The 24,799-nt window shown below is 44.4% G+C and overlaps 1 long non-coding RNA gene across 1 annotated transcript in view; it reads left to right on the forward strand.

Moving 5' to 3' along the window:
- LOC146187651 (uncharacterized) overlaps positions 1–24,799 on the forward strand; it is a 100,498-nt gene that overhangs the window by 58,643 nt on the left and 17,056 nt on the right. The window contains exon 2 of the long non-coding RNA XR_014707382.1: positions 24,334–24,396. This is a non-coding gene — a long non-coding RNA (uncharacterized LOC146187651). The remainder of the gene's footprint in view (positions 1–24,333; positions 24,397–24,799) is intronic.

A 24,799-nucleotide genomic window follows, 5' to 3' on the forward strand; every position in this document is an offset into this window, starting at 1 on the left:
AAACGCCACGTTTACAGAATGCACTAAGAAGATTAAATTCGATAATTCTGAAATGCAAATGGGGCGAAGAGCATGAGGAATACGGTACGAAAACACCTTACAGAACCAAAATATTTACACAAAATATAACCGTTGGGGCGAAAGAAATGTTCCAAAGGTGACGTGAAAGCTAAAACGGACATCTGTAAAGGCAAGCCAAGGTGTCGTTAGATGAAACAGACAAAACAACCACAAAGAGATAAAAATACACCGCGATAACCCAGCAACATTAGAAACAGCAACAACTGGATGAGACGGACAAAACAACCATGAATTGATAAAAACTACACCGCGACAATCCGAGCAACAAAACGAAATCCTTGAGGCCCTCTATATAACACAGGCAGGAGATGAATGCGTGAGTAAGCCCTCTGTCGCGCTTGGTAATAAAGAATGGGAATATCTAGAAAGGTATGGTGGCTATAAAAAATTATGAAGGTTTTCCATCCCCAGTAGCTGATGATACCGTGGCCCTTGGTACTATCTGGCGGGCAAATTGTTTTCTCCCATAACTCCTTCCTCTGCCCTAATACTTGCGCCTGGGTTTGCGCCAAGGGTTTTCGGTTCTTTACTTGTGTTGGAGCTCCTGCTCGTTTTGTTGCTCGGATTGTCGCGGTGTAGTTTTTATCAAATCATGGTTGTTTTGTCGGTCTCATCCAATTGCTGCTGTTTCTATTGTTGCTGATTTATCGCGGTGTATTTTTCATCTTTATAAGGTTGTTTTTTCTGTTTCATCTAACGTCACCTTGGCTTGCCTTTACACATGTCCGTTTTAGCTTTCACGTCACCTTTTGAAGGTGACGTGAAACATTCTCCCCACTCCAAACAAAAACATTCTGCCCGCTCCATCAGCATAGCACCCGCTGATTGGTCCCTGCGTGCGGAGTCCGCTGACATTTGACTAAAGCCACTTTACATTTGACAGGGATGTGGCGCCATCTGTCGCTCTCGGGGTGATCTGCGCATGCGTGCCGACGCTCTCGCGGTAGCGGTAGGCAGTAGCGGTAAGCGGTAGCTGTAAGCGGTAGCTGTAAGCGGTAGCGCTAAACTAAAAGTCCGCGCGTCACCAGCTGACGTTGCGCTTGCACCATACTTCCAGCGCTCAATTTCGGTTGCGTGCGGAAAAAGGCGTCGGATTTCATTGAGCTGCACGGCTCTAGAAAAATGAGCTTTTCATCGTTTCAAAACTGATATAGCATCGTCTGATTCACGGCATCAAACTGCCCATTGAGATTAACCACGCAGCTATGACAATTAAGAAATTAATTTGTTAATTGCAAGAATAATTAGCTCCATATTGCAGCATGTTTTGTCCACTGGTAGAGAGAACGGATTCCTGAAAATATTATTGTGTCTGTTTTGGAGCTTCAATTTATTTTAATATTAGTATATATTAGTCTTCTCCGGAACACCTTGTATACGATCGTGTGTGTGTGTTTGAGGGGGAGGGGGAGGCAGGTAAAAACGGCAATTGGGGGTGAGGGGGGGACAAATGTCTTGACACAAAGGAATGAACTTTAGCTTTGCAAGATATGCAGTAGTTTTCACGGGAAAAAAATGCTTTATCACGACAGGGGGAAAACGCCGATTTTGACATTTCAAAAAGTTGGCAAGTTTTTAGCCATGGTGCTTTGACAGTAAAATTTTGTCGATAATTATTTTTTTTACTTTATATATCTACGTAACATCTACTTTCAAGAGGAGTTGTTACAAACATTTTTTTTTCTTGCTGCACTTGTTTTAATAAAAATCGAACATTTTGTTCCTGGAGCAACGCGCTGCAGTAAAGTCGATTTTCAGCCATACATTCTAGCACGAAAAATTAAGTTGTCATTGAAACCTTTTATCTTGATTACGAAGGTTATTTTCTTAATTTCAGGCAAAATATAAGGCTCTATACCTTAGGTATTTTCTCCACAACGCCTCAAATTCGGCCAAATTTAGTAAACAGGAAAAATGGGACAACTTTGATTACAATTAAATAAGAAACAACATCTTCGATTTTTATTAAAACCTCTCTGAAGAACACTCAGTACCCCAGAATCACTAGGGACTAAAATGGTGTTGCATTATTTTGTTTAAACTTATCAAGATTAATATAAATCTGAGAGGTTGTACTGAAAATTGTCAATATTCAGCTCTGCATTCTGGCGCGATTCAATAAATTGTTGCCATTGAAACTTGCACGAGGTAATACTCAGGCCCTGTTCTATATTCTTGCAAAACTTTGTAGCTCTGGAGTTTTCTGTTCGTACTCCATTTTACTTGCAAATGGCCAAAATTCAAGAATATAAAGAAAATGAACAAAATTTATTCAAATTAAAAAAATCACCATTTTTGTTTCTTATTTAAACCGCATAAAAACAATATTCAATTCATCATAAATATCAGGCCCTAAAAAGTTTAGTATTGTGTTGTGTAGAACAAAAATATATCAATAAATATAAAACTGAGCTCATGGTTTTATTCTAAAAAATTGCTTAGGCCTTCCCATTAAGGAGTAGGCGTGACGGCTTCTTGAATATGCCATGCCAGAAAGGTAAGACGACCGAAGATTGATTGCCGAAAGCGTGTTCGAGGTTCAAGAAAAAAAAAACAAGAAACCATTGATCGCTTACCTTTCCTAAGTGTCAGACATCGAACGCATCGGTCGCTCTCAACCACACTAATTAGTGTTGCCAATTTAGCTTATTTTTGTTTTTTGTAGCTACATCTAGCTACTTTTGCACTCAACCAGCTGTTCTGGCTCCTTATTTAAGGTGTCTGTAAAGTTGTATAAAAGGAATTTTGAAGCCTAGCCCTTCCTGGGCTTCTTTAAATGAGTCGTGCACATTCTTGTTCATTGTGTGTATATATTGCACTCATCCGGTATAAATGTTTTACTGTTCTTAAGGCTTGCTAGTAAATTTTTATCACTCTACCTTGTCGTAAATTATGAATTACGGTAAGGTAATAAAGTGCTTCAGCCCGTGACGTTAGTTTAGATGCGGCGGCGCTGGCGACAGCAGTGATTTTCGTGGTGTAGGCAAAAGCATAGGCCGTCTGCATTGGATGCGCGGCGCTTGCTGTGTTCTCGAGCATAATTTCCTATATTCCTGCGATGTGTGGTGCAGTTGGTTGCGCCACAAGGCACAAAAAAAGAAATGGTACCTGTTTTCACTTGCTTCTTGTGGTCGCATACAGATGAGAGCGAATGACAGAGGCGTTGAGCGCGACAGTTGTAGACCCTTCGGCGACGGATTGCCTTGGCAGCTTACGTGCGTTGCACTTCTGCACTGAAACTTGATAACTTCGTTTGCAACTCCTTATTGTCGTAATTGCTTTTTGGCCACACGATGAATAGTGCAATAACAAACGCCTGCAGCTCGTTCACGTTTTGTTGTATGTACTACCAGGGCATAAGATGTTTAGACGTGATATTCCGTGCGCGTATGATCTTAATCGAACGCAGCTAGGAAACCGCGCTGTGAGTTTCATTCATGTGCGGTACTACCCGTGCATATTTTCGCACAGAAAGGACACAAAAGCTGCTGCGAAGGCAACTCCAGCGCGATAATGCCAGAACAGGCCAAGAGTTGTGAAGCAGTTTTTCTCTGTTTTCACTTTCCCGAATTTCAACGAGTCACGCACTCTTCATCAACGGTCCTAGAAATCGAGTGAACATCGTGAGGATCCGGACAAAGTCAAGCAGCGCTATTTCTCAGAGTATTACATTTTTTTGAAGGTCATTAAGATCATAATGAACGAATTAACCATGTACAACCAGCTCTGATCGAGCAAGATATTTAATTGCGGTATATACGGTACAATATGTTTAATGTCCCAAAGTGGAATTGGCTTTGAGGGATAAAATATAAGCAGAATAAGATGACCCTCATTTGAATAAAAATTTTCTCAATATATTAAAAAAAAATGCTCAGCAGATCGCGCAAATTGCGTTGCAAGTGATTGTGGACATCGTGGAGAACATTGCATTTACGCTCATAGCAAAAAAAAAAAAAAAAAAAAAAAAAAGCATTTTTACGAGCCTTCATGTATATATTAACCTGTGAATGACCCCGACTACGTTTGTGCGATTAAACAGACGTCGAACGTCTTTTTATCGAGCAGGATAAAACAAGTTGGAAGCGCGCCCACTAGGCGAACCTTACAAGGAACTAGAAGATTGAGTTCTTATTCAGTGAAATTCTATGACTTAAGTTGCTGGTACAGTGAGCTAAAAATATGACTTCTAGTTCAGTATAGTTGCCGATAATATTGTTCTTTAGAGTGAAGGTGCTTAGGGCAGCAGAAAACGTACCCATCAAAATAGTCGTCATATGAAAAATGCACTTCCAATCATTTATATCATCGTCCTTGCATGCGCTAACAATAGGCCCGGAAGTTGGACAGTGTTCGCTATATATTAGTTTTTCTTATTCATTCTTATCTCTCGTTTTTATTTAATTTAATCGGTCACTACAGTTCAACGTTGCTACTGTAACCCACGCTGTTGAGGCCAGGGAGAAGGAAGGCAATGCAGCGCTCTTCGCCAGATAATTCCAGCAGTAATCGGATAATAAAGTGCTGAACTACTCTCCAGGCAGAGACCAAACTATTTCTATGCACAGGCAAAGGTTACACTTCAGAATATTTGCACGCGCGAACCGGTTTCGAAGGCGGCGTCGCTTAGCGCAGTGTAGGCACGCTGCGTTTTTGCCTACACCCCTTGTCGCTGCCGATAGTAGCTCCACCTTTGTTTACAAACATGACGCTTGCCTATAGATGCATCGGGTTCCGCTTTCATGTGCCTTTGGGTATGCCCATAACGGATAAGTACTTTATTTTTTGCATGTGTAAAGAGCAATAATGTATTCGCAGCTACGTTTTTGTGCGCTTTGCGAAAACTACGTCTGTCCTAAATTAGGAATCAAGCGGGAGCACATTCATGCTTCGTTTATACATGTTCTGCGTAGTCGCTTGCAAGAAAACATGATTTGAAAGATATGCCTAATCTTTGCAGATAATAAAGCAGCCATTAAATGTGTTATATACACTAAATGTTTTGAAGAAAACGGTTCAAAAATCTTTAGTTATTTAAGCTCCTTGCTGGATTTTTAGCTACACGATTCTGGTTACTTTCGTGTCGCATTTATAGCTACTTTTACTCGCCAACATTTGGCAACAGTGTCCCAGCGAAAGCGTTAGCAATCCGCTGAGTGAGCAGAGCAGGAGCAATTAACGTCAACCATACACGGAATATGCAGCCATGGCTCGATCGATGACTCCGCATGTTGAAGAAGCACTGGATGTTTTGCCCTGCGATGGGTTGCGATCCCAACAGCTGGCGGAGAATTCAGGTTCAGTTGTAATTGAGGCGGGCGCTCTTAAATAACATTTTGCTCCCAACTTCCCGCATTTTGCCGCCAGTGAGGAGGGATTTCTCGTGGGCGCATAGGCCGCTGATGTCGATAGACCCAAACTGGTTGCTACAGTCAGGGGAGACTTTTTGAAATTGCATTCATTTATTTATGCCAGCAACTGGGCAAGCATCGCGTGATACCAGACCGGTACAAGGAGCCTGCTCGGACCGCCAGGAACGACAGCATGGAGTTGTCGGGTTGCGCCTGCCGTCTGGCACAACCCCAGCTCCTGGCGGGTTCAACGTCGGAAAAGCAAGTTAAGTAAGGAGAGACCGCTCTTACGGGAGCGAACTCGGCAGGCGGCGAGGGGCGAAGGACTCCGATGGCACACCGAGCTCAAAAGCGGAGTCGCCGAGCTTCCAGAAAGGCGAGCAAAGGCGGTATGTGACTGGAATACGATCGTATGGCACACCTGCAGATGCACAGTATACCTTCCCAGAACTGCTCAGATAGCAACTTAGCAAGGGTGGACAGCATTGCTGGCTGCTGCAAACACGTTGAGCGATTGACACCGGGATGTCTAGACAGGCTCCCCCCATTCTCGGTACTCCGTCTGCCTGCTCATCACCTTATATTTAGCGCACAACAGGGAAAATAACACAACCCTACTGCCTAATCTTAACTGGTGTTGATGGGCTCCTGTGACGCCTCAAATGGAAGGGATCGATAACTGAAGAATAAGCGCCTTATACCCCAAGCAGTCACGAATGAGATCCAGGCGAGAAATGGCTAGTTTGTTTAGCTTTGACAAAATAACAAATAATATCGGTCAATGTTAAGTTCGCCGAGCGCTCTTCGCAAACCGATGAGTATTCCTCTATTAAGATATGACTGTGTATTAACCGTGTATTGCCAATTCACTGACGGCTTAAGGCTACGTTGAACCATTCCTGATTTCTGTACCTCCGCCATCTGTGTTCATAATGGATTTAATGCTGTGGTATTATTACGGAGTTAAAGCCACATTCATTTTGCCAGAAACATTTTATTTGTTTTCGGAACGATGATGCAGTCTCAGGCCGGGATGCTATTCGCGCAGGTAGTCTAGTGGCTCGGTCAGCAATTCCTCATTACAGATATCGGAATGTGGCTGGCAATCTAACAAATATGAAGGCTAAGTTACTTCTCTGGACATCACTAACATTTCTACGTAATAGGACAAGCGGGTGTTGCCAATAAGTGACGGAGTGAACACAACTGTTTTTTTTTAAATCTAAATTGGGCTATACGGCTTACAGTTGTTAGCAGCCCAAAAAGTTCGACTGATGGAGTAAATTTGTTTTGGTTTAATCGTTTGATTGATCTCAAGGTCCCTCTATGGCAGCACCACCAACATGATCAGGGCTTTTTGATTCATTCGTAAAAATGCTGTTGTAATCCTTGTATAATGTCGTGACGTCCATGAATTCCTGCGCAGCGACACAAGTCATGTTTAGTCAAGTCGGGTTGCACTGTATGTTTGCCTCATCCCCGTGAGCAAGCCGTTCCTGAGCTTCAAGGAAGGGGAAATATAGCAAAAGTTCCGTGAAGTGCTATTCAAAGTGGAGTTCAAGAAGGCTCATTTTGAAAAGTGGTTAAAAAAAAGCTGCGTGGTGGTTGTGGTCATTGGCTTTCCTGTAGAGATTTGGAAAAGGATACGCTCGAAAAGTTTCCGTTTGCCAATCGAAACCCTCAGTTGACGGCAAACTGAACCAGAAACCCCTAACATGGTCACAATTCGCCTTTGTTGGTTGGAAATGGATCTTTGTACCCGTGTCAATTTCAGGCTGTGCCCATACGCTGTTATTCCAGCTTTTTCGGCAACTGTGGTTCTTTTGTCGATTTGACCAAAACCGCACGAAACAAATTATGCTTCTCCCTGACATCATCTAATCCCCTCCGCAGTCGGCACTATGCCGCCTCACCTGGAATTACGTGCATGACGACAGGGCTTTACAGGTGTTTATCTTTTATGTGCAGAGCATGCTCCTATTTTTTAAACTCTACACGGTCTTTCGGTCCTTCGGAGGCCCCCCTCCTCCAAAATAACGGCCGTAGCTGCTTTTGCACCTTGTGGCAGAGCAAGGCGGCGTGAAGAGGTCCGCGATGCCATAAAACATATAGAAATTAGTTGGACGCATAAGGTTCGCCGCAGTAGACGCGATATCGCCTTTTCACTTCGCGATTAGTTTTTTGTTCCAGTTGGGAAAAGCTAGGCGCAATTTCAGTAAACGCTTGTCTGACGTGCACATGTCGTCGGTTAGGGTATGCTGAGTGGGAAGCGAAAATGTCCACAAAAATGTAAGTATAAAATGTTAGTGGAGTTGGACGTCTCAAACAATGGCTACAAAAAGAGAACACGACGAAACGAAACTGCAACCACTCAGGTGCGATGTTCAGGCCTGCCGTAAATAGTTGAGTTGACCTTCTCAATCATGGTTTGGGTTTATCAAGGATACGGCCAATGTGCAGGCGGTGTTCACATGATCACACACACTTCTTTTTGATCATGACTACTAGGCGTTGGACGGGAGCCTTCGGTTTCTCAAGTACAATATTACATATCGAGAGGCGTTTACCTTGCCTAGAGATATAGAAATCATTATTTCATGGGTATACCGAGTATATTCGTAAGCTTCCTTGACACCAGTGCCTAATAATGTTCGGCGAATTGCGGTCAATGAATGGTTGTCCGCGCTCCTTGATCGCATTGAAAGTGCGCAACTGTTTTATTTTGTGAACAAACTAGAGTGCAAAAGCCACTTTCACACTGAGACAAACCTATGGACGGAAGATGCACTCATGACTAATTTATTGTCAGCGGGTGCACGCTAAATAACACCTACTGCACGCAAATATGCACGGGCAAAGAAAAACATTTCGATGCAGTTCGTGGTAAGCCTAGTTAGTGTGTTAGCTCTGTTGTTGGGATGTTTATCTAAGTTTGGCTAGCTAGCATAATGCGTTTACACTTGCCCTTAGTTCGCCAGCTATAATGCAAAGTTTGCTTTAAGTGCACTTAAATAATTAGCACTAAATTATTTGGTTCGATAACTAGCACAACTCATTTGGATTCAACCTAAGCTTTCGAAAGGTATTTGACTCGATGCTATACTGCAAAGGGTGGTTTCGATTGCATATAGCTCACTAACGCTAATATGGATCGCTAACTCAGAGCATTTGGATTCATCCTAAGCTTCTCCACGGTATATGACTTGATCGTAAAGCTCAAAATTTGGTTTTATACAAAATTAATTAATTAACGCAGATTAATGAGGATCGCTAACTACTACAGTGTCATTACACCTGGCCTAAGCTTTCCAACGGTATATGACTCGATGCTGAAGCGCAAATTTGGGTTTCAAGTGTGATTTACTAAATATCATTTAATTTGGCCCATAGTTGGTCAAAATAAGTATAATTAACCAATGATCCAAACTCAAGGTTTATCACGTGACATATACTATGCTTAGCCAAGATAGCCTGAAAGTAGCGAAATATAGTAAGCCACTTTGACTTTCTCTGATCTTAAAGTTCAAAGCACCAGCCTGGGTCGTTTTGCGAAGTTTTACCGCGGTGACGGAGTTCACGCTCAAAAAACAAACAAACAAGGACAAAGTCAGAGACAGTACTAGATCCTGGAGTGCAGACCTGGACCAAAAACGCGCGCTTCACTGACTGCTGCGGCCGGCCGGCGGGCGCCAGCATAGTTTCTTACTCTTACCTAAAGGGAAAGCTGTGCTGCCGTCTATGGGAGTTTACATGGAGTTTCCATACGGCCAGTTCAGCCACCACGGGCGCTCAAAGCATCATGGGCCGGAGAGCTACCGAGTGCAGAACTACAACTTTTGGCCAAAACTAATGCAAAGATAAACGTTGTTCTACCATAAATAATGTCCTAAGATTGAATATTGTGACTGTAAATTGCAAAAAGAGAGAAACAGCATGTCAGTGATATTTATCCAATATAAGCAATGGCTCTTTCTCCTATTGGCTTAGTTTTGAGCAGCACAAATACCAATATTTCGCACTTAATAGGCAAAATTTGAAATAAAAAAAAAAACGTTACAAAAATATTTATGGTTGTGCAATCACTGAATGAAGTTTTTAGAGGCATTTCGGGAAACAAAAACCAATTATTGGCGACGTCTGCTTTTGCGCCTTCGCTACTAAGGCTTTCGCGGTCTATGTATGCACCTTCAGATGGTGATGATGACAAAAAATAAACATCGCAGTAACGCCGCTTCACGCACCCGAGAAAAACCGAGTGTCCCGCAACAAGTAGCACTCCGGCCCATGATTCTTAGCGCGCCCATGATGGCTGAAGTGCAGCGCCCTCAGCTCTCCCTCTAGTTAGTGTAAGTAGAGTCCCTAGAAATATTTGCTAGTCTGCCGTCCGAGCGGGGTTCCCTATGGAACCGGTTGGCCGCTTCTCGGATGAAAGCGCTGGTGGGGCTGCTCGCTTTTGGGGCGTGGTGTAGGTTGTGCCGTACTGCGCGTCTGCGCCCTGCTGAACCGCTAGTGCCGTGGCAACGCTTGTGCACCACGTGCATTTTTTTGCGCTCGCGAGTCGGAATCCGCGGAAGTCAGCAAGCATGTGTGTTGGTACTCCTTTTTATGGATGTGGGATCGCGCCACGTCCACACAACGGGACAAGCGTGACAGCACGTGTTTCGAACCCTACCGCCTTCTATAGGAACTGACGCTAACACACAAATAATATTTGCCAAGTATGGCTCCCTTAGTGGCCTGATCAGAGCAATTTGATTTGAGTGATGATCTGTGGAAACAGTAAAGATTCTGCCTACTCCACGTTACCTCCATCCGTGGCCATGAGCCGTCCTATTCACTAAAGGACTTGCAAATCAACTCGTGCTCGCGGGTGCAAGAGCGGGTAGCGCTCGTTCAAGGTGAAATAATCTGTCTTAGGATACCGAAAGACGCAGAGAAGAGGCAAGAGTGGAAGCGCACCATCAAGCGCAGCGACAGAGTGCTCGACGAAAGTAGTGTCGTTTGTGAGCGACACTTCGAACCCTAGCTGTTTTATTGAGAAGACTGTGATTCAGGGAAAGGTTGACTAAGATTCCTCGGGATGTTACCTCACGAAGGATGCCGTCCAGACAGTGTTTCCTGACGTTTCAAGATATTTGCCGAAACCACTGCCTCAAAAATGAAATGAGCGCAACTTATTGTGCGAGCAAAAACAGTCAGCAGGGAGACCTGCAGAGAAAAAGAAGCGCATTGATCCCAAAGCACCAGTGAGCCGATTGAAGAATACAGTAACGGTGGATCGTACGTGTGATGCGAGTCTGCTCCAAAAATGCAGAAAGCTGCAGTCACCACCACCGCGTGGACAAATGTCGCTCTTTCTGATGATGAGCAAGTAACATTCGCACATGCAGTCTCAAGGGAGGATGGATCTCCGGATGATATCTACGTAAGCCGGCGAGTTCTGCTCTATCGCAGTTATACAAATGAAGCTGCCATGAATGCTGCAGTGTACATTCGAGCAAAGAAAGTGGAGGAGATAGCAGCTGTCAAGTAAACAGAAGAGATAATTCTTCGGGACATTGCGAAACTCAGTTTATGTCCTGGCTGCGGATTGAAGCCCATGCATGACAAAGACCTTTCCCTCCTCCAGTGGGCGTTGCTTAATTTGCGATGAACTGCACCATTCTTTGTGATGCAGCACGCATGCATAGCCGGCAAATACATGCGAAAGTTAACTCAGAACACCCTGTTAAGAAGAAAAGGTCCAAGCCTGGCAGGTGTAAAGAATAAAAAGACTTCCAAGTCTCGAGCAGGTTTTCGTATGAAAAATGTACAATTGGGGACAAAGTTGGTAAAAGGTCTATGAAATGAAAATGAACACCTTTCAAGGACAGTGGTTGAAAGAAGGGCTAGTGGCCTTCCTCTTTGAGGCTGCAAAATGCAATTCAAGAAAAGGGGTAGTATATTCGAGTGGCTACTCGGCTTCCTAAGCACCAAAGAATGCATATCAGCAGTTTGCCTGAAGCGCGATGCGATTTGCAGGGCTCGGGTTTCCATCATGCGTGCTTTAATTGTGCATGCATCCGAAAGGTTCCAGTTCTATACGGTTTTGAATATTTGGGGGCTGGGATTTAAAACATTCCTATGCAAAATCTACTACACCATTCGAGCTGAAATAACGTTCACAAAGTAGCAAAATATCGTCTACGTTATCTGATAAGTGATTCAACATCGGTACTTGCCTAGATTTTCCGAAATCGAGAAAAAACTGCTCTCGGCGGCGTGCACAATTTTCGCAGAAGAGAGTCGAAAAGCTATTTTAACATGGTGCGTCATCTGTCGGGCAGCGAGGCGAGCGCGCCAACGGCCGGGATGGAGCTTGTCTCACTGCTCGACAGATAATGCATCATATGTTAAATTAGCTTCTCGACTCTCTTCTGCGAAAAGGCAGCCGTCACCATGCACAGTTGGTTGTATTGCAGCGCTGGCGTTGATAGATTTGCTTTCTTCTATGTATAAAAACGAACATCCTGAACAGCGTGCAAACAGGCTCGTTGGAATAGGCGAATTTTTTTTAAACGTAGCCAGAAAGTAGCCAACCTAAAATTTTTGTTGCCCTGGCCATCACCGACCGCGACTGCCACACAGTGCTATGCGACTCGAGGCAGGCGGTTAGAAGTCACGCCAAAGGCAGGATAGCGAAGGAAGCGGTGCGCATACTGCAGGCAACCAAGAACGACGATGGCAGCAAACAAGTGAGAATCAAGTGGTTCCCGGCGCACGCGGGCGAGGCGTCAGACCGCAACGCCAACCACAACGAGACGGCACACGCGGAGGCGCGCGCTAATGGACCGTGCCTCGGTCGACTGGCCGCTGTGGTTCAGCACCAAGGACCGAATGACCGGCTACAACGAAATAAACAAGGCGTTCCGCCTAGCTCGCAGAACTCTTCCACCCCCTTGCTCGGGGCTCAGTCGAGAACAAGCCGTTTTATTCAGACAGCTACCGACGGGGCTCACTCCCCAGCCCGTCGCTGATGCACAGAATGTGTCCCGAGACGTACCCGATAGACAAATGCAGCCTGCCAAACGGAGACGGCCGGCTTCGCACACATTCTGTGGAATTGCAACAAGTACCAGGAAGAAGCTAAGTCTGGGAGGATCCCGCCGCGACTGGAAGCAGCCGCAGGGAGCGACAATCAAAAGGATCAACTCTGGGCCGTCCAGCAGGTCATCAAGGCGCTGGCCCGGCAGGGAACCAGCGAGCCTGCAACGGCGAGCGGGGACCCAGGCCGCGCGGCCGGTGCCCAGAGGACGACGTAGGCCCCGTCCGGAGCGCGCGCGCCCGCGTTCTACTGCAGGCCCCAAATAAACGTTTTAACAATCCAACAATGTCGCCAGGCGGCTCAGAAAGTAGCCAAATCTGGCAACCCTGCCGTTAAGACGCCATAACTATAGTGCCTATATTCTAGGCACTATACCATCACTGCTATAGTGCTTTAGAATATTATCACTGCCATCTTTCGCGCCTAGCAACAGTTCAGCAACGGGCGAATGATCACGTGACTCTCTCCTGAGAGTTTATTGGGCCTGGATTGGGTGACGCAACGATTCGTCTATCCCAGTTTTAGTTGCTGAGGTGCCGCCGCGCCAGCTAGTGTTCGGACTGAGGCGGTGTGATCAACGTTTATAGATATACCTATTAAACGTTGGGTGTGATGGTGTCGGGCTTTTGGCCAGCGTGTTGGCGTTCGGTAATGTGACTTTGAGGATGCTTCGGGGCTCACCGGCTGTGGTCTCGGCATCGTAAAGGCTGTGAGTATTATTTCACTTGCGCGGAGGTCCTGTAGCATGGTTTTTATTTTCAGCCGGAAGAACGGAGTGTAGTTCGCCCGTTTCAAAAAGGTTCCGTTCCGTTCCGTTCCATTCGATGTCGTTTCGTGTCGTTTACCTCGTTGACGCAGGTTTGAAGCCTGTGACGTCTTCATTCGAGCCGTTGTTGAATCGTATTTTCTGGCTGCTTATCCGCACTGGTTTTATTAATGGTCCTGGTCACCATGTCAGCCTTTGCATCTTCGTGGCGGTTTTGCACGTGGCGATGCTTGCCATTGACAATAGTTTTTGGTCGCTTGCCCGCGCTGGGTTCGTTCTGAAACGTCTTCGTCGCCTTGTCAGCCTTTGCAGCTCATGATGACACGATCGATGTTCTCAAAGAAACGAAATTTAATGAAGATTGAACTGGATTAGAACAGATTACACAATGTAGCTTTCGACGTTACGTCCGTCCGTCACGAACGCTCTCCTCCATCTCCCCGTGCCCTCCCTTTGCCTTCCTCTCGCCGATACTCCCTATATCGGCTCCGCTGTCATTTTGTCCTTTTGTCGGTAGATGCCGCTAGTCTCTCTGCTAAGATTTTCACCTGGGAATGGCAAACTTGATGGCACCCTCCCTTCAACCTTTCTGCGCTTATAGGTAAAAAATACAGATGAAAGTCTGCGTGCTGCTGAGTGCGGACGGCTAGATGCTCCCCCTCATCCTCCCCGTTATATCCCAGCACAAAGCAGCTCTCCAAAGTGTGCCCTCTCATTGGTTGCATCCCCAGAGCGCGCGTGCCCTATAATTGGTCGTTTCTAGGGTGGGCGTGTGCTTTCGCCTCTCCCCTCCCTCAGGATACGAAAGCTGGTTGAGCGAAGAAAGAGGAGCCGTAGTGGAGGGCTACGGAGTAATTTCGACCACCTGGGGATCTTTAACGTGCGCTGACATCGTCGTGTGCTGTGCGATGTCAGCGCACGTTAAAGATCCCCAGTTGGTCGAAATTACTCCGTAGCCCTCCACTACGGCTCCTCTTTCTCTCTATCCACTTTCACTCCCATCTTCCTCCCTTCCCTTACGGCGCGGTTGCGGTGTCCACAGAAAAACAAGTGACAGTTACTGCGCCTTTCCCTTCCTATAAATAAATCAGTTTAGATAGATCAGGACGGGAAATTCATTTCACTTGAGCGGGAGGGGCCATCTTTCCACGAGCTATGTCAACGTGTTCTGCTCGAAGTGCCGCCATTAGGGCAAGAACAAAGAAGCGGCGCGCACGGGCTTCCCGAGGAAAAACAGGCGAGCGCGCTGCACAATGCCCCAGTTGAGTAGCGCAGGGAGTGCATATACGTAACGCTATTGAGTGTCGAGCGTTTTTCTCCATTTCGGCGCTGTATACCGGATCCTAATTGTGTTTTAATGAGCGTTATAGTGTTATAACTGGTCATAACCAGGGCGCCACGAAATTGCTATGGACAAGCGTCTGCGGTCTCGCGTCCATGTACGCTCGGGTAAGTCGTTTGATTGCGTTCAGTATTGCCACTTCAGATGCTTCGTTAGTATATTTGGTAGCTTATTGCTTATGATGGCTTATGATCAGTATTAGTCTTGTCGACCTAGTATTTTGTTAATGACTTTTATTTTGTACCTTCTATGGCTGACAACACAATAAGTGCCCAAGTTACTCCTGCACGATATCCATAGTACAAAGCAAGAGCCTACATGACTACAAAAAAAAAAAAAAAACTGGCGAAGCTCCTGGAGTGGAAACACGTTCAGTCTTATCGGATCGTGAAAGCGGCCGCCGGGAAGCCCAGTCTTGTTTTAGATTCGGATAAGACTAGACTCGGTCTTAAGACTGGACTTATACCCTCACGTTCGTGCAAGCGGGCCCATGCAATTGAGCTAACAGCGTCATTTTGGTCTCGGACTGAACCGACGCAGGCGGGCGCTCTGCACTGAAGAGAGAATTGGCTAGTGTTTCGTGCCTGTCTAATCTAGGGTGATTCAATTAACTGAGGACTTTTTTTAGCTGGGGATTATTGAACATTTATTACAGTATGGGCTACATAGGTCTGATTAGGCGGAATACATGGCTGGGTCTGCTGCGTAGCAGTTCAAGTGGAGACGCTGCAGAATCCGAGTCGTCTGCTCCTTGTTTATAAGAGGGTGAGGAGGACGGCGGCCGTCAGCGGAGGGTGCGTTGCTGGCACAGTTAGCGCCATCTACAAGAGCATCTTGTAACAACCTCCCTGTTTGTAGCTTGCCGTCATCCAACCAGGTAATCGTGAAGTGGCATCGGGAGCATTCTTGCCCTTTGAGGTTAATTGTGCCGGCGTGCGAGTCACGTCAGTGCGCTGCTGGCTTTCTTGCTCTTCAGTTTCATTGGTTTGTTTGTCTCCTGTTTCAGCATTACCTCTTTTCTTGTTCCTTTTGGCTGCTGGTTGCACTCTTCGGTGGGCTTATAAACACGCGGTTCCTTCTCAGAACACTGTCTGCCATGTTGACTTCATACGATCTGTCATCAACTGTTTTTGTCACGGTTTCTTTAGACCATGGTCCACTTCTAATCGGTTGGACAGTCACATCTTGTCCTTCTTTCAGTGTTGACAGGTCCTTGGCATGTTTGTCATGATAAAAGATTGTTCTTTGTCTTCTTGCCTGCCTCTTGCTCATTACGTTTATTGTTTCGGGTTCAAGCAGCTTTGCTGTGGACGGCAGTGTCGTTCTGGTGCAGCGACCCATGAGCAGTTGTGCCGGGCTGGCGTTTAATCCTTGCAGGGGTGTATTTCTAAAATCTAGTAATGCCAATTGCGGTTCTGAGTTGCTTTATTCCACATTTTTCAATAGCATGTTTGCCGTTTTACTGCTGATTCGGCCATTCCATTCGAACGTGGATAACCCGGACTTGACGTTTTGTGTTCGAAGTTCCAGCTTTTAGTAAACTCAAACTCCTAGCTCGCAAACTGGGGTCCGTTGTCGCTCACCAGAATTCTTGGAACCCCGTACCTACCTAGCAAAGTGAGCTTTCAGCTTGAGGATCACTTGGGTTGAAGTTATCATCTTCAGCTGATCCATTTCCCAAAAGTTGCTGAGGTAGTTGACTGTAACGAGAAAGTTTTTCACTTGATGCTCGAAGATGTCGCATCCGACTCGTTCCCACGGATAACTCGGTTCCGGATGAGGGATGAGTGTCTCTCGTTGTTGGGAACGCACATGCTTTTGACATGCTTCACAACTTGCGATGTAATCCTTCAGTTCTGTATTCATCCTTGGCCAGAATACACACTCGCGAGCTCGCCAAATTTAACTCTCAATTCCCATGTGCGATGCGTGAAATTTATCTAATCTCACGGCGCAGAGACAGTGGGATGAGCAGTCATAATCCCTTGTAGATGAGGTCCTCCACTGTGAGTTCATCTCTGAATGGGTAATGGACGCGCATGCCTCGCGGCACTTGGTGCCTTTCTTGTGGCCATCCTGACAATATGATTGACTTTAGCTTCTGCAGGAAGTCATCTTTATTCGTCACTTCGCGAATTTTTTCCAAGGTTTCCTTGCACACTGGCAGGTAGTTCACAACATTGATGCTTTCTAGTTCACTTTCACTGCCTTGGTTGGGAAGGAATGCCCTCGACATTGTGCCGGCTAGAAGTAGCTCTTTCCCTCGTCTGTGCTCGATGTTGATGTTATACCTTTGCGTTTGCAGTATCATACCTTGCAGCTGTCTTGATACTTGATCGAGTCTGTTTTTCATGATGGATTGTAGAGGTTTGTAATCACGGATGATCATTGTAGCCATTCCGAAGGTGTACTGATGGAATTTCTGCAATGTAAAGACGATCGCTAGCATTTCCCTATCGATCTGGGCGTAGCAACTTTCTGTCGGTGTTAGTGCTCTGCTGGCGAAGGATACAGGTTTTCCTTCTTGGATGAGAGCTGCTCCAAGTCTGAGGTCGTTGGCGTCGCACTGTATTTGAACTGGCTTTCGCCTGTCGAAGTATGCTATAATAGGAGCTCTTGTCACTGCATCCTTTGCCTTCTGGAACGCTTGTTCTTGTTCTCCCCAGCGCCACGGTGTGTCTTTTACTGTGAGCTTCCTCAGTGGTTCCAACACTCGTGAAATTCCGGGCAGGAATCTGGACAGGTAATTGATCATTTTGCAAAACCGCTGCACGCCTTGGACATCAGTTGGTCGAGACATTTCTTGAATTGCCTTTGTTTTATCTGGATCTACTTTCAGTCCTTGTCCCAGGAAAACTGTTGTGTTTGTGCGAAGTTGCGTCTTGTATTTGTTCAGACGTATTCCAGTCTGTCAGCATCTCTGCATAAGGTTTTCGAGCATTCTGTCGTGATCTTTAAAGCATCCTTTTGATTTTCACCAACTCCATAGACGAGGGTGTCATCTGCTAGGCACAGAATTCCATTTAGTCCTTCAAGTGCCATTTGCAGTCTCTTCTGAAATATTTCACTGCTGACTGCTAACCCAAACGGGTGTGCCGGTCCAATTTTTTCTTCGCTGCTCAATGCACGAAAATTTAACGCACTGCGGTAAATTGAACTGATAGCTTATAGAGCTCGTTCGTTCGAAAAGCCACCGGCGTAGTAATAGTAGCAGTGCAGACACCGCGTGTCGTAAATAATCGGGGGCTGCGCAAAAAAATGTATAGCGGTAATTTATGCTGCTAGTGATTGATGATTGATTGTTGTGTAATGGGCAATGATGAGTTAAGAAAATGCAATAAAAATACAAAAGAAATAAAAAATAAAGAAAAGCTTCAAAGGTGTCCAAATGCTCACAGTGCCCATGCTTGATGATGCAAGGAAATGTAGTTTGTAAATGATCGAATAACCGATTAAAATAATTAAAAGATAATGAAAAATGATAGAAAGAGGTTCAAAGTTGTCAGAATGCTCAGAAGTAAAAGGCAATCATTCATGAGGTTAATTCGAAAAAATTTGTGTAATTGATCAATTAGATAATTGAGTAGCTAAAAAAATTGAGAAAGGTCGTTCAAAGGCATCAGAATGTGCAGAATTAAAAGACATTGCATGATGAGGCTAATTTAGAATGTGTATGTAATTGAAAAGACATTGCTTGATGAGGCTAAGAAAATTTAGAATGTGTATGTAATTGATTAAATAACTGAAGTTATTGCAGGGTGTCTACCAACCAGAAAAACCAAACATTCTCAGGCAATCTGGATAATCTGGAAAAACTCGGGGAAAATTAGCAGCAGTTCTACTTAAAGGGAACTAAAGTCGCGATAATGCTAGCTCGTGTAAACAAAGCGAGCTGGTGCTGCAAGATTGTACACTACGATAAAGTGTTGCCGCGTACCGAAAGTGGACCCCAGAAAGTGGACCCCCGCGTTGTGGCCTACAGCAGAACAAGTGCTTTCTGTTTCGCACCAAGTGGGCCGTTCAACTGGCCACTTGCCTCCCCTTGTTTTGTTGTTTTCGAGTAGGATTGAAGCATTGGGTGCTACACTGTAGTTTTGAATGACCATTGAAAAGTTTCCTTCATGTGCAATAGGTGCCGTGGAGGGTGGCCGCACACTGTCTTGAATGTGCTTGAAAACTCGAGCACTTGAGGAAGCTGCTTGGAAAACCTGGATAAGCATTGAGTTGAATACAGATAGGGTTCAATGACGATCAAAAGAGAGGCATTAGTCACATGAAACATAACAGGACTTGGCACTTAACAAAGTAGCATACTGTCACAAGTGGAGCCTAGAACTTCCATTTTTCTTAATCACAATGAGCTGATTGACGGTTATAGACAAAGGCCAGCAATCAGTGTGTTGCAATTGCACTCTGTATAAGCTGTCCTGTGATATGGCTTGATGTAGGCTATTAGCTAAGCTCTGCAATTAGGGTACGAGACTTGCACTTAACATTAGCCATCCCTTGATATATGACTTGATGTAGCTTAATGTTGCAAGTGTTAATTAACCAATAACCAGCTATTAGGAAAAATTCACAATTAGTGTATTGAAACTATACTAGATATAGGCTATGCTGTAATATATGTGGCATTGTAGCCTTCAGTTCAAGTGGTAATCACAATTAACTAATTACAGGCTAAAAACAAAGACCAAAATTAGTGTATTGCAATCATACTGGATATAAGCTATCCCGTGATATATGACCACATTGTAGCTTAAAGTTGAATTGCTATCTGATCAACTGGAATTGGCAAATGTCAGCAATTAATTGTACTTATTATAAGCTATCCAATGATACATGGCTTAACGTTGTAGCCTAAAGTTGAAGTGTTAAGCACTAATAATTAATTAATGTACAGTCAAACTAGATATAAGTTATTCTGCGATGTATGACTTGATGTAGCTTAAAGTTCAATTATTAATCACTAATAACTAATAACTAAAGAGAGCAATGGTTAGCCTTGACCGCCTAGTAAAGAGCAGAGACATTAGTCTGCCAACCAAGATCCGTATAACCCGTGCTATGGTCTTTCCAGTTGTGATGTATGGATGCGAGAGTTGGACTGTGAAAAAGGCTGACCGCCGAAGAATTGACGCGTTTGAATTGTGGTGCTGGCGAAGACTCTTAAGAGTTCCTTGGACTGCCAGAAGATCAAATCAGTCGATATTGTCGACCATAAACCCTGACTGCTCATTGGAGGGTCAAATCCTAAAGTTAAAGCTCAGCTACTTTGGTCATCTGATGAGAAGAGAGGAGTCGCTGGAGAAAGATTTGATGTTGGGAAAGGTTGAGGGTCGCCGGAGAAGGGGTAGGCAGCGATCGCGATGGTTAGATGGCATTCTCGAGGCATTGCAGATGAAGCTATGTGATGTTAAGAAGATAGTGAGAGACCGGAAAGCGTGGCGTGACATGGTCCATAGGGTCACGAAGAGTCGGACACGACTGAACGCCTGAACTGAACTGAACTGAATAACTAGTTAACAGTTATTACCTAAAACCGGCATTTAGTGTAACAAACATACTCAGTATAAGCTTTCCAATGATATATGACGATGCTGTAGCTCGAAGGTAAATTTTTAATCAGTTAATTAAATAACGGCATTTAATCAAGACTTGCAAATAGTCAAGTGCAATTATACTCGACACAAGCTATTCAACGATATATGACTTGATGTTACAGTATAAAGTTAATTTTTATACACAATCAGCTAATTAACCATAGAATACTTAATGCCTACCGTAATGTTAGTGCAGTTATACTTGACATAAGGTTTCCATTGATATAACAATTGCAGTATTGTACCCGAAGTAGAACACACCTACATGGACACTGTACATTCTGTACACAGCACTCATCAGCCAAGTAATGCTGTGCATTAACACAAAGCATTGCAAAATTTTATTTCCTGCTAAGACATGTCATTTTGGTTTGGTATTTGATACCAGCTAATGCGGCCAAATTCTTTATCATCATCCTGCCTATGTAAACTGTGGATCAAAATGTTGGCCCGCTAAGCTTGTCGGATATTTTTGGACAAAATAGACAACCCTGGAGGGAGGTGATCACCCTAAGTACAGTGGCTAGTACCCTAAGCTGGGCACTGGCACAGAATGTAGGCTCCCTACTCTGGCCACAATGCACACGCCCGCAGAATGGAAGGGCCATCTGGGAGTTATGTGCCGTGCCACAGAGACGCTGTGAAGCTGCCTGAACATTTTCGCAGTATTCACAGCAATCTGTGGTCATAGAGGGATTTCTGGGTTGCAGTGGTCAATTGCACACATTTTCTCTAACCAGGTTCATTGTTATTCATGTCCCCAAACAAGTTTTACGAAGCTAAATCTTGAAAATATTGGATTGCTGCGATCCTGACTAGCAGTGAGCCGGAAATTATATTCGGATTTGCCATAAGGGGTTCTTCTCAAAAGAGGCACACTACAACCTGTTCTATTCATAATGCTTTTCAAGCCGTGAGAAAGAAAGGGAAACTCATAGACCCCTGTAATATCTGGTACCAATTAACTGGCATGCCTGCCAGAATAAAAAACACGTGCCCTAAGACTACCGCAGTGCGCATCCATTGGGTCACTCATGGATGCAGTTGATGATTGTAAAACCTTTATTTAACCTGTGCTGTGAGCTATACCTACAAATGACAGGGTATTGTCCCTGACAGCATGCAGAAACACGAGTACAATATAGAGTTACCAACGGGCAAGTAACATTTCTAATTGCATATTTATTAGTATTTTTCTTTCTTGCACCTTGTAAGTTCATGAATTTATTATTTTCACTATTTTTGGTGTTTCTCAATTCGCTCCTTTTTATCACGAAGCTTCACTTCTTGATTTTATATTGTTACAATTGCCTTGGCAGTGTCAATCTGCAGCCATCATTTGCGAGTTTACAGGCTTTTTGTATTTCTATCACTTTTTTCAGCATTTTTTTTTCTTTTCACTTCCTGCTTCCTTCATTCCTACTCTTCTTCCATACCCATTCTTTCCTTCTCTGCCGTCAACTTCCCCGCATCTTTTTTTTTTTTTTTGTCTAGGAATGGTTTCTCAGCCAGTTCCATTTGAGTTGATGCATTTGGGGTTGGCTTTGTGTGAAGTTGTTCTGCATGTATCGAGAGGACTACCCGGCTGTTCACCACAAATCTAATTTTGTACATTTTTTTCTATCATATTTTTAATTTCCCTCCCTTTGGTTTTTTCTTTGGCTGCTTGAGCACCATTGTAGCTGTTTTGGTGTTTGTTAAGTTTGCAGCCATGAAATAAACTGTCAGCAAACAGCCAGGGCTTGTCCATGACTTTAGATCTTGTGTCTTGTGGCTCCTACATTGTTAGACCTTCACCACATCACTCCAGTTAGCCCAAACCGCCATCATTTCGGTGCACAGACCCCGATTACTTTCCTTCCCATGGCTGCCTCATTCATGCATGCTCCCTGCCCAGGTGGCCACAACTTTGCTGGCAAATCTTCTCCGGTGCCCACTAATGGCGCTGCCTATTTACTGCGAGAGCTGCCCTCTGGGTTTCTGCATGGTAACCATTCCAGAGTACTTTGCGAGCATGCGGCGCAGTTGTACGAGTGCACGAAATAAGCGGTATTATAGTTTTCGTGCCGAGAAAGTAGTGTTGCAGATCTGTCTAAAATGAATCACTATTCGTCAAATATTTAGGGGAATCCCCTAAGGTGGAGTAGATTTGTAATCAGGGAGTAATTACTCATTGCATCCACCCAAGCGCAGCCCCACGGCTGCAGTTCCCGGATCAGGATGAATTTTTCTTTACCTACGAAGTTGGCTGCGCTTGGGTGGATGCAGTAACTACTCCCTTATTATGAATCATTGTTCATGTGCTGCATTTAGCAAGATTGGCCGTCTTTAGGCCACAGAAGTAGTGGTTGCGAACGAGCTGTGTGATAAAAAAACCAGCAGTTGGAAAAATGAGGTAAGTTTGTTATTTGTGAAAGTAGGTTATTGGATAGCGAAGAGTTCAAATAAGCAATTGTGGAGGTTCATCAACTGAGTCAAGGTGAAAGATCAAGCAAGGTGGTACAACCTTTTAAAGAAAGGTATCAGAACATGTGATGAAAGCTAGACAACGATACACAATGCAGGTCATTAACCAATACCGTGTTTTCTGTAGAAGTGACGACTGTGTGCAAGAAAATTTTGTATGTCGCTGCCACTTGCTGCCTGGTCGGGCTTGCCTGGCATCATCTAGTACCACAACAGGAGGCATTGTGTAAATCTATGGTGTCTTCTTTTATTATAATTTTAGTCTTTCACACTAGGGCTATGACAAGATTCTGAAGTGACGACCTGGCCAGAAAAGGCTATATAAGCGCCTTTTGTTGCCCGACACGGTAGTGCGCGGCGTTGTTGTGAAAAACTCAGCACTTGATCAGGCATACTTGAGGCTAGGATTATAGGAAGTTTCCTGTACCACTGTGAACGTACAGTGCCGTTCATTGCAGATGCAGTGAAAAGCAGGCTGGGGACATGCTGGGGCTACCTGAGGAGCAGTGGAGTTCATCACCTGATGCCCCCGCATTCGGCGTCATTGCAGAAATTTTGGCAATTGTGCTGAGCATGCTTTGACTTGGCTTGAGTGGAGCAGGCAAGCGTTCCTAATGATAGCATAATTTGTCATTTCTGCGGTGAATGCGACGTTTATCAAGTGAAGAAATGCTCACACACCGCTGTACAGTGGAAGAGGTGTAGGCAGAATATTGGTGAGGGTCATCAAGAAAATCTAAGACACTCGATTGTGGCTACAAATAAACTTATTGACGAGTTTATACTTAACCAGACTCAGCTAAACCACTTGCAAAGAAGGGGCTGCCGTTGTGTACATGCATTTCCCTTAAGCTCTTCGGTAACCCATGGTGGTGCTGAGTGTTTGAAAAAAAAAGGTGTATACTTACTGTTGCATCAATAGGAGCTTGACAGAAAAACATTGTTGGCTGAACTGCTTGGTTGTTCGGGCTAAAATTTTACAGGGATACTAACTAAAATTAGCTGCATATCTTGCTTTGACTTTAGGATGGTAAAAGTCAAATTGATATTGTTCTTATAAACCAACTTGTTTTGGTTAATAGGAAAGTCATAGTATATGTGCCACTTATGGCTGGACACCTGAACCGTATCATTGGGGAAGGCTGGAGTGAAAGGGTTACCATAGTGGAGGGCTGCAGGATAATTTATGCCTAGTGGAGATATTTAAGGTGCATTGACTTTATACAGCGCACAGACACCTTTGTGTTTCACCTCCAAATAAACACGACAGCAGTGGTTGAGTTTTCGAACCTGGGTGGTTCAGTTATATGGCTGAGCAAATCTGAAATTATAATGTAGTATATCTGTGGGTAGCTACTGGCTGGAGCAAGTATAACTAATCTGATAATGTAGTTAATTAGTGATGTTAGTGCAAATAATATTCATTCAAATATGGTACACTGAGCAATATATTGTGGGACAGCTACAGATGAGAACATTGTATTTACACCTTTGCTTAGTGATTGTCACACCATGAAAAACTGAGCTTATGCTTGATAAATTATGTTGCACCCCATTGAAAACTTATTGCAATGTTTGGATGGGTGCTTGCCTGATTTGATCAATGTTAGCGCTTACATAATTGTAATTTGCACTTGCAGTGGTACCTGTAGCAGCAATTGGCCCTACCGGAGAAACACAACACTGCTGTGAAGGCTACAAAGGTGAGCATGCATGGCCATGAGATGGCCCTACCAGTAAGGCTTTTATGATGATGCACATGATAATGATTTATAATTAATTCTGACCAAGTTGCTCGAGTACTCTACCCACACAAAGCAAAGACAAAAGCTTAGGTGAAATGCCGTCTCTGCAAAATTGAGCTAAAAAACGGGATTGGTTATCTGGAGAGCATTTTTTTTGTGATATTAATACTTGTCTGGCAACAAAAGACAGTTACTGGGGAGAAAATTGAAATTTTTTCTCACCAATAAATTGAGAAAGGTCTGAAGGCAGTGCATCTTATCCTCCGAGATCCATGCCCAAAAATGCACTTTGACACATTCCAGGTTACTTTCAGCATTTGGCTTTTTCTTGGCCTTTCAATGTTTACAAAAGCTCCATTTT

Source organism: Amblyomma maculatum, chromosome 5 (assembly GCF_055883805.1).
Source record: "Amblyomma maculatum isolate TAMU_Amacu chromosome 5, ASM5588380v1, whole genome shotgun sequence".
In the NCBI taxonomy this organism is placed as follows: Eukaryota; Metazoa; Arthropoda; class Arachnida; order Ixodida; family Ixodidae; genus Amblyomma; species Amblyomma maculatum.